General features: G+C 48.2%; 1 long non-coding RNA gene across 1 annotated transcript in view; it reads right to left on the bottom strand.

Annotated features, from left to right (window-relative positions):
- The window catches only part of LOC138582071 (uncharacterized), a 74,151-nt gene extending 59,427 nt beyond the window's left edge, over positions 1-14,724 (bottom strand). Inside the window, exon 1 of the long non-coding RNA XR_011304942.1 lies at positions 14,423-14,724. This is a non-coding gene — a long non-coding RNA (uncharacterized lncRNA). The remainder of the gene's footprint in view (positions 1-14,422) is intronic.
- Between the last annotated feature and the right edge of the window lie 1,008 nt (positions 14,725-15,732).

Raw genomic sequence — 15,732 nt, 5'->3', positions numbered from 1 at the left:
CTCTCCCCAGCATTTAGAGATGCCCGCAGTGGACCATCTCCACGCTGTTATTACACAAGCCTTTAAAGAAGCAACCATCCATTTGCAAAAGGCTAAGGAAAAATACAAAAAGGATGCGGACAACACAGAAGTGAAGCTCCTCAATACCAAATAGGGGCCCAAGTATGGTTAGCCACTAAGCACTTACCACTCAAGGGGACTCGGACCTTTAACCCCAGGTATTTGGGACCCTTTTCTGTCAAGGCAATTATTAACCCAGTGGCCGTCAAGTTGGACCTACCTGCTCATATGCGAATCCATCCCGTTTTCCACGTGTCTCTTTTGAAGCCAGTGCAACCAGTAACAAGGCTAACCACTCCACCTGAACCTATCCTCATAGAAAGGGAGCCCGAGTTCGAAGTCAAGAATATTTTGGACTCAAAAAGAGTGAGATCAAAACTCTTTTACCTAATTGACTGGAAAGGTTATGGTCCACAGGAAAGGTCTTGGGAACCTAGTGACCACGTGCATGCACCTCGTTTAGTGAAGAGGTTCCATCGGGAATTTCCAGACAAACCACGGCCAAGGGGGAGAACGACTTTAGGAGGGGCCTTGAGGGGGAGTGCTGTCATGATGCCTGCCCCGGAAGACCAGACCAGGCCCAGCAGCCCCGGAAGCAGGCATCATGCCACTTGGAGCATGCCCAAAAGCCCCAGTTGGGGGCTGTTTGGGTACAGTCCTGGCGCTTATGGCGCCAGGCTCATAAAGATAAAGTCAGTCCTGGCGCCATGGGCGCCAGGCTCATTATTGATAATTTACCTGAGGCAGACCATGCTGCATGAAGACTCAAGCCAAATGAGGCTTAGGAGGGACTATTTTACTGAAGGGACTATTTTGTTACTTGGGTGGGGCTGTGGAAGAATACTTACCTGGATCTTCTTCCAAGGCTATTTAAACCACGCCCAGACAGCCACACGTGCTTCGCGTTATTCTGCTTGCTGCAGCGTAACGCTCACCGTGTTTTCAGCAGCTCCAGTCTTCAGCCACGCCTGCTTCAGTCCTGGGACTCCTGAAACAAGAAGACAAAAAGGATAAAGGTTAGAACAGAAGTTTTAACTTTAATCCTTACCTGAATCCTGATTCATTTCGCCACGGAACTGAAAGACAGAAGTCTTTGAAGCATCGCTTCGCATTCCTACGGCGCCGCGCTGAACTCACCTGCTTGGTTTTACTTCAGCATTCCATCACGCTCTCTCCATCTCGCGGCCACCCTCCGACACCTAAGGAGACAAAGACAGCAAGGTGAGCAAGGGGGCTCTCGAGGCCATACAAGCTACCCCAAGGACTTATCTGATTTACCACGGGAGGTACTCACCTCATTTCGGGTCGGCGCAGTCAACTCTGCTCCATCGCCGTACCCCGGCCCCTAAGGGGAGAAAGCAAGGACAATACCAGTTACCCCCCCACAAACTTACCTGATTTACCACGGGGGTCTCACCTCATCTCGGGTCGGCACAGTCAACTCTGCCTCATCGCCGTACCCCAGCCCCTATGGGGAAAAACACAATAGACTTACCTGAATCTTACCGAGTGTCATTTGGAAATCTTCGAGTGGATTAATCGGCAACCTGCAAGGAATCGGACAGAGTTAAGAGCAGACATTTGAACTCTTATGAACAATTGGACTTTAGAGTCAATACTGGAACTCATTAATTCCTCTACGCCAGTGAAGTAACTGGTCATCAACGCGCCCCTGCGGTCGACGCAGGATGGAGAGCTCATCCTTCCAAACCATCAGGTGAGACTAAGGAGGGGACATCAAGAGTGATCAGTGGGAAGACAGCGGGAGTGGGGAAGGTGGGTTGACACTCAATTCCACGGGTGGTTAATTCCTCTTTTCCTTTGCAGAAGAATATTCTTGCGAGCCAGACAAACTAGGCTGAGCGGGCCAGTCCAGTCAGTCATCTCGGTGCTACACGTCACGCTGGTGGAAATAACAGCGGCCCAGTTCTGGTCGACGCCCCCGTGGGAACCAGGTGAGCGTAACAGGGGTCTTGGATTTGGATCTGTGACGCCTTAGAAGTACGCTTTCCGATTCTTCCACACCTCTCTGCAATGGTGAGTTGACAGTGATAGGGGTAACACTTTCAGTCACGGCAATCATGCCTGCATGGGCATCTACACTTACCTCCACCTTGGTCACATTTATATTGCCCCCTAAAATCCTAGGCACTCATGTTCAACATCAAGGGTGTGTGACCTGCTCATGGAAGACTAGCACGCGTAATGTGCAAGCAGCACTTGCAGGGTATGCTTCCTCTGAAGGCCATTAGCCTTCCATGCTAGCGGGAGACCCAGCCCCACCAGGACCTGCCATAGAGTATCAGCCCCAATTTGTTACCCAGTTACCTTTGTGAGAGAAATCACTCCGGGGTAGGGATCTTCATTAAGCCTGACAGACACGCTGTCCGGTGTGACCCCTGGTTTTTACATAGCAGAAAGAAAAAACAGGAGGTGCTATGGCGTGGCATCCATGTGATCCCTGCAGTGTGGGATAGTGATGAAGATGTCATGGTATGGTTCTGTAAAAGTAAATCATTCCTCGTTGAGTCATTAAGTAAAGAAAGGGAAAAGGAAGGAGAGTTCCCAGGTGATAATGCAATGTGACACGATATGTTTCTAAATGCTATCAATAAAGACAATCATAAGCAGAAGCTTAGGTTTACTACAGGGTCTGCTATCTAATTGAAGATATCTGGGGCAAAGTCCGATAAGATGCTAATATCCACAATGTTGCTGTCCCCAGGGATGCAATACTATCTCCTTACTGGTATAATAAAAGGGTTTGACTTTGTGTGGGCAAAGAATCGTCTTGGTGTACTAACAACTTACCATCCAAGTGGAGGCCCGGTGCTTTGTTTTAGAAAGTCTTTTATTGTGAATTAGACATTGGACTGGAAATGAAAACTCGGACTAAAGTTGCCATTCACTGAAAAGTTGGCCGTTTTTGCTCTGTAGTAACATATGGGTGAACTACTAATGGTAATTCAGACATCCTTCAAACTGCACCAATCATACAGATGGGATTCTATATTTAATGCCAACTGAGTGCCACCACTTTGCTACACCTTGTTGTGAGATACCATCTAAACACCACTGGGGACACTTGCTGTCACTAGAAAGAGAAGTTGTTGCACTTGCTGAGTCCATACTGCACTGAGGATTTGCATTCATGCCTTGAGCGATTCACTCTTCATGGATGTGTACATATGTGCATGTAAATATTGTGTGCAGCAGAAGCTTAGCTGGATAGCAACAGAGAGAGGTGGTAGGGTACAAACGTAGGGCATGGTGATGGGGAGGGCGAGGCGTGGAAGTCAGAGCGTGCGCTCTGTATCTGGTAATCAACAACTGATGGTATGTTCTTCATAAGGCTGAGTGGTTAGTTCCTTCCTGAACTTCATGCCTGTGGCAGCCATACTGTTTTGCTTTGGTGTGTTAGTGCAGGGTACTGGTTCAAGGCATGAGAACGCGTTTTATCTTTTTGGGAATTCCTGTTTGCAATCTGTTGATGTTGTTACCTCTTTTGATGGCATTGAACTCTACAGATGGTTTGTTGCCATTGTTCGGGGTACATAGGGCTTACACGGTTGTAGGTCATTTGGTCGAAAACCAAATGATCAAATGCCATTTGATCGAGTCAAATGGTCAATTTTATTTATTTATTTATTTTTATGGGGGGTTCCCCCAATCCCCCTTTTTCTATATTATTTTTTTTTACCAAAAAAACTAAAAAAATATATAAATAAATAAATTAAAAAATTCGCCATTTTTTTTTCGACCATTTGACTTTCGATCAAATGGTCATTCGATCTTTTATTTTCGACCATTTGACCGGACACCGGCTTACACAGCTGTTCTGAAGTCTGGAGCTACATATTGGCCTATGCCTCCTTGGTGCTGAACAAATAAATTTATATATATTTATCAGACTCATGCCGTGCGGAACAAGATTCTAACCCTTATCATTACGAGTTTGCCGGTATCCCACAGGTAATTCCGTTGGGATACCAGCAAACTGCCCCTACCGTTAACAGTACCTGATATCCTGGTATTAATGGGATATTCCAGGTGCCGGCAACGGCGGGAAATCCACATTCCATTGAGTAATTTTTTTGCTGGTGGGGGCCTAATTTACAGGCCGGTCAGGACTGGAAGTAGATCCGTGGCCCTCCCCGGCAAAGTTGTGTTTCCCCGGTACAGTAAAAATGATGGTTTGTATTAAGAATCACAGTATCCAGAGAGAGCAATAGAAGGAACTGTGGGACAATTAATTTAGAAAACACCCTTTGTGAGCATGTTTGCCTCCACAAGAACCAATCCGATCATGTTCGACCCTCTCTAGCCTCAATCATCGCAGCCCGTCTAAACTATGGCCCTAGACTATGAAACCGCTATCAATGTCTGCCTGCGTCTACCTCCTGTTTCCAAGGTGTGAGGACTTGAGCTCTAAAAATGCTGTGTAAAAAGATTAGGAAAAGAGTCACTGCAGGTGTGCAGGAGCCTTGTAGCCTGCCTTGTCTGTCCTCCAGCAGTGAATTTCCCTTTTGTGCTGCTTGCTGTTCTGCAATGTTTCATGGAACGCTGGAAATTGCTGCTTACGAGCCTCTCACTGAAATATTTACTGCTGAATTATGTTTCGATAATGAAACAAGTTAAATATTTAGGAGCTAATTTTCAAAGACGTTACGTGTGTGCGTTCAAGATGCATGCACAATCTGGCGTTTTAAAATCTGGAGCAGGCAAAATCTTGAGTTTGTGGACGGGTGAATTGAACAATATTCAAACAAAAAGGTGCTGTGCATATCTGCCTATGAGCACGACAAAATACTTATTGGAGGGACACAAATTGGGGTATTCCCGGATTTTACACAGGAGGTGCTGAAGTGGTGCAAATCGTTTGATGCGGTGCGTACAATACTTCGCCAGTTGGGATGTAGGCACATGATGTTTTTCCGGGCAAAGCTGAAAGTGATTGTGGAGCACAAAACACACATCTTTGAGACCCGAGGAAGGCCTGGTTGGAAACTGGCCCAACAGAGAAAGGGGTTCTTGGGATACCCGGGACTTGGCCCCTGCCCACGTTGCAAACTGGACTGAGCTGGAGAACCACAGGGTTGTCTGGGCATCATCGAGCAGGTGATCACGACAGGGTAATTTTGTGTAAGAGTGGCACCTTAGCCCTGGATGGGGGACGCCGGCAACAGGAGCAAGACGTTATACCTAAGGGGATGGATAGGACCAGCCAACGGTCCAAACTGATATGGGAAATAGAACGGGACCAGCGGCTCTGTTCCACAGATTGCATAATGCATGTTATGAATAGCAGTATGAGGTGGGATTAGGCTATCAGAGAGTTGTTATTTATCATATATGTGACAGAGAAAGTGGGGCTCAGGAGCGAGATGGACTCCATCCGAGAGAAGGCAGTTAGAGATGCCTCACATTTTACCCTCCCCAATAGTCTACTCCCTGGTTGTTGTATCCAGCCGTTCCAGGGCGCCGGTTGTAGCAGGAGAAGGGGTGCACTGGCCTTTTGATGTCAGGTGCTACAAGTTCAGGTTTGGGGGAAAGGTTGGGATTTATTGGGCACTTAATTTTGGGGACTGGGTGCTGGCAGAGGGGTGGGCTGGGAGGGCATTGTTTGAAGTGATGTTTTGTTTATTTGGGAAGGGGTGAGCCTAGTGGGATGCCCCTGGGTCACGGTTGTGGCCGTGAGGACTCATGGTGGAAAAATGTATGCAATGGCTCAGAAATTGAGAATAATCAGCTGGAATGTCAGAGGAATGAGGGTGTCTAAGAAAAGCAGGATCCATTCTTATCTGGTGAGACACTGTGTCACGATTGGTATATCACAGGAAACACACTTATCAAAAGAGGATGAGCAGTGCCTGAAACATAGATGGAAAGGACGGGTTGTGGGGACAGGGTTCACAGCATAGGCCAGGGGAGTGCTGATATGTGTGATGGACATTTCATGTTTCGAGGTATATCGGGTGTGGGAAGATGATGAGGGAAGGTGCTTAGGGGTAATGGTAGACTCTTGGGAAGGGAAGCTCTGATATTGGGGTCATACGCGCCCAATGTGGAGCAAGGCTGAATCTTTCAAAAGATGGGAGAACTCATGGCAAAGTACAGAGGCCGTTGGATAATTTGGGCAGGTGAATGTAACTGTATTTAACTTTTAACTGTATATTGGATGGGCGGATGGATACCTCTAATTTTGGAGGTAGACCTCTGGGGGTGGAGCCAAAAAATCTACTGAGAGTGAAACAGGAATTTGGGTTAGTGGAAAGGTGGAGATTGCAGCATAGGGCCGGATTGGGTTATTCCTGTTATTCAGGGGTACATGGAACCCACTCACAGAAAGATTGTGTCTTCATGGGGTAGGAGCATGTTGATGACTTGGCAGAAAGTAAAATATTTAGACAGATTGCTGTTGGATCACTCACTACTCAGTGCTCACACCCTCCATGTGCCTCCGAGACGCTCTCTGATACCGACCTGGACATTTGATAATTAAATGCTGGACTACGGAATTTAGGGCAACGTAATGGGAAGCAATGATGGTTTACTTTAGGGTGGGTGCATGGGCGTGAGGCCTGGTGTTCATTGGGCCCATAACGGTGCTTTGCTGAGCCTGGAAACAGAATTGTCTGAGGCAGACAAGCAACTGGGAGCAGGGTAAAATGTACAGGCACGGACCGGGGAATTAAGAGATGAGATAGTTATGGCCCAGGAGAGATTGGGAAAGTTTGATTATGCAACCAATGTTGCAAGACAGCATAATGAAGGAGATAGACCCAGTAGATTGTTGGTATGGTTTGTGAATAGAGAAAAGGGCCGGCTGATGGCTCCCTGCATCAAGGATAAAGTGGGCATAGAGGTAATTGGACAGGATGGAATCTGCAGGGTTTTCTATGATTATTATGCAGATTTATACAGAGAACGGCCTAGGGTGGACCCAATAGAAATGTTGTCTTGGATTGCGGAGGCAGTTAGAATCAGTATCAGAGGAAGTGGAGGAAACATAGAATGCACCTATTGATCCCTCAGATGTGGAGTGGGCTATGGAATATCTTGGGCGAGTCTAGACTCTGGTGGTGGATGTCTGGACAGTCAAATTATACCCAGGCTATAAACATATTCTGACTCCTAAACTACTGGAGGTCTTCCCGGAGGGCCTTCAGGAGGGTTGTGTCACTGTGCTACATGCTGAAAGCATTGGTGATTGTACTGCCCAAACAAGGGAAAGATTCAATGGAATGCAGCTTGTATACACAATTATCTATGATCAATGTAGATTTGAAGATTTGAAGCTAAATATTGGCACACAGATTAGAGCAGATTGATAACCAGGTTAGTGAACGCTGATCAATCTGGATTTATACCAGGTAGAAATACCACCCAAAATATACAGAAACTATTTATGATTCTAGATAAATGCAGAAGCGCCAAGGAAGAACTAGGGATAGCTAGCCTAGACTCATACAAGGCATTCAATACTATTGATTTGGAGTGCATGTGGATGGTTTTAGCCAGAATGAGGTTGGGGGACCAATTCCTGAGGTGGGTCAAGCTGGTGTCCAATGGACACACTTCCAGAGTGAAGGTTAATAAGATGATGTCTGCAGTTTGGGCGGTGGGCATGGGGTCTAGGCAAGGTTGCCCTATGTTGCAGTTAATTGTTGCTTTAATAATTGCACCCCTAGCTAGGGTACTCCGAGGGAGATATAATGACTGCAGTGTTCGAATAGGGAAGTCAACATACTATGTTGCCTTGTATGCAAGCAATATTCTCTTGTATGCTGTTAACCACATGCAGATTCTGGGAGTCATGTTGGAAACAGTGGAGAAATTCGGGGCTATGTAAGGGCTGGTGATAAACAGGGCCAAGTCCAAGGTGTATACGACACTGGACATTGTGGGGACAGATTTTACCAATCTCTGTATGAATGTTATTTCTGTGGGATTTACATATTTGGGTTTGCGGGTAAGACCTGCAGTGGGTGTACCAACAGAATGTGGAAGAGGCACTGCTTGTAGTTTGATAAAGTAGTGGACTTTTGGGCAAAGCACTCGCTGTCCTTAATGGGCCGAGTGGGGCTGGCAAAGACGATAGTACTGCCAAGAATGTTGTATGTGTTCCAATCAATGCCTATGACAATTCTAGCTGAGTTTTTTCACACGGTTAGCATGGTGTTGGGGAAATTTATTTGGCCAAAAGAGGCTGCAAGAATTGCATTGTCGACATTACAGTTGCCAGCGGCACAGGGGGGGTATGGGTGTATCTGACTTTAGGGCTTACTATTGGGTAGTGACGTTGCAACATGCAGTGGATTGGTTCCAAATTCCCCGGGAAGACGTGATTGAAAGGACGATAGAGGGGCTCTGAGCCCGGTAAGGTTGCTTGAGCTGGTTGGGGCTACCAAGAGGGAATTAAAGAGTCTGCAGTGCCGGTTGACACCCTGATTAAAGTCTGGAGGTTGGTGACAGGAGTACACATCTATAACATTATGGCCCCAATTCATAGAAACTTGCGCAGAACTGGCGCAGGTGCTGCATGACGAGAAGGAGCATGCACCAGCAATGGCACAGATAAACAATTGCATGGCACGCATATTCATGGAATTCCCGAGCCACCACCAGCCGTGGGTCAGGGAAATACAAGCTGCGCCAGTTACGCCCCCAACATGCCCCTATGAGCAGGAAAAGCAAGTGAAATGCCAAATGCGGTGCAAGCCCCCACACCTTCCATGAACCAGCATACAGCCCCCTCAGTGAAATTGCGTGGAAACTCCTGTGTGTAGCCGGACGCACCCCAGTGAACAAAGCGCGTGGAAACTCCCATCAAATCATTAAAAATAGAAAGAAAACTTGTCACTAAAGAACTATTTACATGGGCAGTGGGCTAGTCCTTCTCCTCACCATGCTCCCTCATTGTCGCGGCCAAGGAATCATCGAACACTGAGTCCACTTCCCCTAGGTGAGCCTCCGCTCTCACCTCGAGGGCTTGCAGGGACTCCGACATGCTCCTCTCCCACTCCCTGCAAGTCTCCTCGAGGACCTTAGCCCACCTCTCTGCCGACGCAGTGAATTCTCTGCCCTGGCCATGGTGAGTCTTGCCTCCCATGCCCGCTGCCGCTCTGCCCCGATCTGCTGGCCCAAACGCTCCAACATGGAAGACATCCTTTGGGTAAGGTCCACGTTTGCCTCCTGCCTCATGGCCGATACCTGTCTCCTTCAGATGGAATGCCCCGAGTACTGTAGCTTCCTACTCCGAGATTGCTGCTGCCAAATAGCCCAGTGCCTGCTCCTTAAGGACAGTCACCGACAACACCCGGGGCCGTCTTGCACGTGCCCTGCTCTTTGGTGCCTGCTCTCCCTACATTGCCACAGCTCATGTCACCGGCTGGATCTACGTGGTGACCACCTCAGGTGATTTAACTTGGACTCCCGACTCTGGCAGGGATGTATTCCCAACCAGACTGGCCGCCGGGGTTGAGACAGGTGCACAGGTGCCCTGGTGGTATCGGGCCAGAATGCACCAGGGAGGACGACTGGCGCACAGAGGAGGAAGACGAGGTGGGGGACGCAGAAGTGGCCAGTCCATACACCCAATTCGAGACCAGGAAATGTGCTAGCCTCTGATGATACTTGTGGCTCTGATGGTGAACCGGAATTTGATTTGCAGGTGAGTGTATTGAGTGTGGGTGCTGTTGTATCCCAAACGTCTGAAGGGGGGACAACCCCTCACAGGGCCAGTCAGTGTTGGTATGTGCATCTGTGGTGGTTACAGTTGCAGGGTCACGCTCCACAGTATTGACTCCTGGTCTTGGGCCAGTTGCTCAAAGGAGAGATGCAGTCCTGTAGCCACAGACAGCGCCATCACATCAAGGGACAGGTTCCCTTGGCCCGGGCAGGCATGGGGTCCGCCAACGTGGTGGTCATGTGTTAGCTGGCGATACTGTGTGGGAGCAGTCCCTGTATGCTGTTGCACAACAACAGGCTGCTTCATATGAGATGTAGGCTCAGGGCATGGATAGGGTGGCCAATTCCATGATACCCCCAGAAAGACAGGTGGAGCACCAGCAGTAGGCACTGTGGTCCACATGCCGCTCACACAGGCTGCACATGGTGGCCAGCAACAGGAGCTGGCGGGCAGAACTGAGGGCTCTGCGTGCATCCATGGCTGCAGAGGGTCGGGCCCACAGGGACGCCCTGATGTTAGAGTATAGGTCCCTCAGAGCTACACTGGCTGCACTTGAGGCAGCCTGCAGTAGACTGTCTGAACAGCAGATGCAACAGTTGACTCATACCATCACAGTCCCGCATGGCCACTCCCATGGAGGATCAGGCCATGGCTATGTGTGGTGATCCTCCCTTACCACTACCTTATTCTGACAGTGTGAAACAAGTACCCCTAAAATAAATTGTATAAAGTCTTTTTTTTTCTTTTTTTTAAGGCAAGCTCCTGGGCTGCTGGGCTGTGGCCAGCGCCACGAGGCTTGTTGCTTCTGGAGTGGCTGGTTTTCTTGTTCAGGCCTCTTAAAAAAATGAACAGGGGTTGCACAAGTCTAACACTTTCAGCAGTGACCCTAAACACGAAAGAACAGGAATACCAAATAATGTGTCTTTCTGGAATTCTATACAATAATTGCTAGACTCATTAAAGGTTTATTTCAGGCATACTTCAGGGGGTGAGCCACTGATTTAGTCTGTTCTTAAACACCTCAACTCAGCCTTTCATCCTTCTGAAGTCGATAAATGAGTACCAACACGGGTTGGGTGATATTATATGTGTATTTTTTCTATATAAAGCACTTAAACGTAAGTGCTGTATAATAACACATCGTTATCATTTGGCCATAGACGTCTGCTTGCATTCACAGTCATTTGGTAATATGGGCCTATACACAATGATCTTAACGATACATATGGCGATGTATGAAATGTATATCACATTATAATGATATTGTAACAATTTTTCTTAGTGTACTTAGGAACAACGATATTAGATGCCACTTCCTGTTTTGTCAAGGGATGAAAGGTCGTGTTCCATTGCTTATTGCAATAATAATTAGGGGTGGGGTCAAATCACATCACTTTCTGTGATGTCATCCCTGGCATTTTGGTGAAATGACGTCCCTGGATGTGGACTTTCAGTTCGGCCTGGATTTCTCCATTTGGGGCAGGACCAGGACCAATTTGCATTTGGTAAGTAACAGACTATGATGTCACAGATGGGATACAAAAAAATGGAGAATGCCCTGAGAAATTCACAGTGGTTAAAATTAGTGGCGGGCAAACGGGGATAAGTCAAAAAGCTCAAAGTTCGGGTGGTTTGAGGTCCAGGGAAGTTTAAAACTTTTCCTGAGATTTATCTAGAAAGATGTCAGCTCCATCGAGAGCTAAAAAACGAGGGACACCGATGGCTGGCAAGCTGCTGTTGGCACCTGGGAAGCGGGACATGTTTCACTTTTTTTTAATGCTCTTTTATTGCGAAAGATAACATAGTTGTTCCACTTCTTGGGATCCTGAGGAGTGAGCCGTGGGGAGAATCGAAGGGTTTAGGTAGGTATTGTGGTCCTTTGTGTGGGTTTGGGGGAAGGTTGGGACGCCTCCAAAAGTGATCGATGAATATTTACGGGTCACCACATTTTTGAATTGGTGAACTTGAATATTCGTGGCCCCCTGTTTTTTGAGGGCACTAAGGTTCAGTTAAGATTAGTTTCAAGCTTTCCAGCCTTCACTTTTTGGTGATTATAAAGCTTTGACTGGCAGCTGCTGGAAGCTGGAATCGCTAAGCTTGGGCGACTGTGCACCTATACGCACTCACCACCTTCTGAATCTATCTGTATAGGTCAAAACTTCAGGAGGCCTTGGCCATGTTAGCTTGAAAGGTTTACAAGTTGCAAATGTTGGCAAAGAACCAATGAGTTCAAATGAAGCACCACTTGGATAAACCAAACTTTGTAAGGAAGTTTCTCATTGATTATTTGGTTCACGCCAGAACTCTCTTTGCACTGGAGAGTATATCAAGTATAGAAAAGTCGGTGGCAAGAGCCCCTTGTCAGAAAACTTGTCAGGCTCCTGTAGATAATCTACTGCAAGTAAATACGCAATCGTGGTCTTTATAGGTTTGGCAGAGCAGTAGAAATGCAGGTAAAAGTGCCCGTAAATCCGTTACTGGCACTTTTACTGCACCGCCAAACCACAAGTTTGGCAGTGGGCGTCACTGACCACCTCCAGCCAAGAGCTGGAGGTAAACCAGGCCCCCACCAGCAAAGAAATGCTGGTATCCAGTAATACCGTCAATCCCCTGCATGGAGGCCTAAGGGACTCCATGGATTGGGGAGTTACCGCCCTTTTCGCCACATGTAATGTCCCGGTTATACCGGGAAATCAGGCGGCAGAAACGGAAGATTATTTTGCCAGTACCCACCGGAATCACTTTTCGGGTTAACGGCAAATTTATAATGACCCCCAATGTGTTTCGTATCATGAAAACACGCAATTCAGTTGAATGAAAAATTTTAATAGCAGACACACATGTGGTCCAAAGCATTTCTGATTGCTGCATCAATCTACAGGGACCTTTCTTGATTGTGTCAGCTTTTAAATTAAAACGATAAACTCCATTAATCTGTCACTGCCAGTAGAAAACTATCCTGTAATGTGGTGGGTATCAAAATTAGGGCTGTTGAAATGAAAATTGCCAACCAGAATGTAGCTGAACCGGTTCCCAGTTTAATAGCGTTTATCGTAATGAGGGCAAGACACATAGCAGAATGAATTAAAATAGAGTTCAAAGGGGAAAGGGCATAGGCAGGAAGACTACGGAGAAGGGAGGAACAGTAAACAGGAGACGATTGAAGTGAAGCCTATATGCTCGCAGTGACCCGCCCCCTGCCCATTGTCATAGCCTATGGACCTGCAGTCAATGTTTACCTTTTATACAACCGAAATATCTGTCTTTGTATCTGATTGGTCCATTTAGTGTCACGTGTCATGGCATGTTTTCTGCCTCTGTTCCAGCTGTATTTGTGCTTCCACAGCACTATTCTGGAGGGGAGCAATAACAGGCCTTAGAGCAGTGTCAGTCACTAGAGCAGAGCCTGGGCTTCTGGGCAGGACTGCGCCTCGGGGTCGGTCTTATGGCTGCGATGGTCGGTTTTATGGCTGCGATGGTCTTGGAGCAGGGATGGGCCTCAAAACAGGGTTAATAGAGCAAGGCCATAGGGCCCGGATATGGAACAGGGAAGAGCCGTGTGACATTACAATTGAGATAACAACACTGCCGGCCTTGATACAGAAAGCACTGCAATAATTAACGTTCAGTGCATTGCGCTTCTTCAATGTATAATTTACATGCAAGCTCAAAACTGCACTTAGTGAAAGACCGACTGTAGTTGTAATGCGTCGCCGGGGGCGGACTGGGAACCACTTCTATGGACCCTGGTTATTGGTAGTATGCATCCTAAAGCCACATGCCTCCGTTGCAGGCAATAGGGTCGGGGTAGTGGAAGAGAGAAGTACAGAAAAAGAAAGTAAGAAAGACAGATGAGGATTAAACTGAGATTGGTCAAATTGGAGCGACTGACGCAGCGATACAGCAAGCGAGAGCAGGACAGATTTACATGGCGACACACAAACTGACAGAGAAATAGGGCAGAGGCCAAGAGACAGTGAAATAGGGTGTTGGTGATAAAAGGAGAGAGAGGGAGAGGGAGAGAGGCCTGTACACAAACAACAGGCAAGGTACCTCCCCCCGCCTCGACAATTTATGAAGAGGGATACACACTGAAATCGGGGGGCTCGAGAAAGAGTAAGAAAGAGGCAGGCAGAAGTCGCAGGCTGAATTCTAAGTGCACAAAAGCACAATATCCGGGAGAAATGGAACCGGAGGCAGCGAGATGAGGCGAATGAGTAGGGAAGGCAGGCGACCAGTCTGCGTCCAGAGACGCGCAGAGGGCGGGGGAAGGCGCCAAAGAGCAGAGAGTGGCGCAGCCACGGGGATGGGTGGTTAAAGCTGTGGAGGGAAGTGATGGAAAGAGTGAAGGAGAGGGTGTGCAATGAATAGTGAGCGGGAAGAGTGACAGGGAAAAGGACGAGTGAGTGGATAAAGGGGTCGAAAGGCGGGGAAGAGAGAGCGAGAGAGGCAGAGGGAGCGATCCTGCGTGAGGCGATGGGGCTGGCAGGCCGCCAGCAGCATAGCGCAGGGGCGAGGGGCGCACGCGGAGAGGGGACAGGTGTCTGCCATCGCAGAGTAATCTCTCGCGCGCATTCCGGCGCAGGCTGGTTATTATTACCCCCGCCCCGCGCCTGCAGCGGCCGCTCGCCCCCGTTAATGAATCCTGACGCGATCCCTCTTGTGACTCACCTCTGGAGTGGCGCAGCTGCGCCTCCTGCTAAACGGCACCGGCGCCGCTGGGGCCGCGTCGAGCCACTTGACGGGGCCTCTTCATCTCCTGCCGCGACGGAGAGCGGCGCATTTATGAAATCAAGAGGGCCGACCAGGGCGACTCAACAATTGGGAGGGGAAGGGTGGGTTGTGAGAGGCCCCCACCGCCAGCGGAGGGACAGCGGTGCTGCATGGGTAATACAGACCGCCCCATGGGCACGCCAATGCAGAGTATAGACATTTAGGGGGTGGAGACATTACATCTCACAGCAGCAGCGGGACTGCACCCCGGATCCATTGCCACAACATCACCCCAAGAGGGGCAAAGAGGGCATCTTAACAACACCACGGTTGGGCAGAGTGGTGTCCTAACAGCCCCCTAGGTGCCATGGTCAGCAGATTGGGTTGCGCAATTAAGAGTATAGGCATTGGTGGATTGTTGAGTGATTGACGACTCCCCCTGAGAGCCTCACCCAGCACCCAGGGTCCACATCCTTGCCCCCTTTTGACAGGGACCTGAAACTCTAGTAGTTCCTCACAGTCGGCCGCGACCACCAAAACATTAGAAAAATCCATCCACACCTCACACACCTCTCAACTAAGTCCCTTATCCTTGCTCTTGTGCTCACATAACTAGGCGAAAGCACTAGCCTATCCCTTGGTCTAATCATCTACTCTTTACACTCCTCAACAAAGTCCTCAATTTTGTGGCGTGCACAGTTTTCAACCTACACAAACCCTCCATCCCAGTGCTGGATGGCCATCATGTCCCGGGATTGGAAACAAGACGACATGACGCAACACAGGTTCGATCCCCGGGTCCGTGCTAAAAAACCCTCTGGGTATTTAAGCGTGTTATAAATACGCAACTAAGACACAAAAATAGAAAGCAATTACACAACTAAAACGAACACAATTCCTGTAACAACGCCTCGAAATAAATAAATAAATAAAAATAAAATCATGCAAAACCGCTCTTCCTTTAAGTTCTTTGTACAGGAGTGGTCTGGCCTACTTTCCTGGCGGGCCTCTGCACTCCGGGCCTCCATTGTGTGATTGCCTATTTTAATTCCAAATGTTCTCATGGGAAAAGTGTTGGGCTTGCTCACACTGTGTAATATGGGGCCACTTTGAAAAATATTTTCTGGGCCATTTTTGGTCCCCAGTCCACTCCGGTCTTTGTACCCTCCCTCGCAAGGTACCTGCTCCTTGTCGCTTCAAAACCTATAAGAACACTACCCCTCTTGTGCCTCATCCCACTCTTCTTTAATCTCCTTTCCCAGGTTCAC

This window comes from Ambystoma mexicanum, chromosome 3q (assembly GCF_040938575.1).
Source record: "Ambystoma mexicanum isolate Mex_15411 chromosome 3q, UKY_AmexF1_1, whole genome shotgun sequence".
NCBI lineage: Eukaryota > Metazoa > Chordata > Amphibia > Caudata > Ambystomatidae > Ambystoma > Ambystoma mexicanum.
Note: the sequence above shows the minus strand (reverse complement) of the source record. Positions and strands in the feature narration are given on the sequence as shown.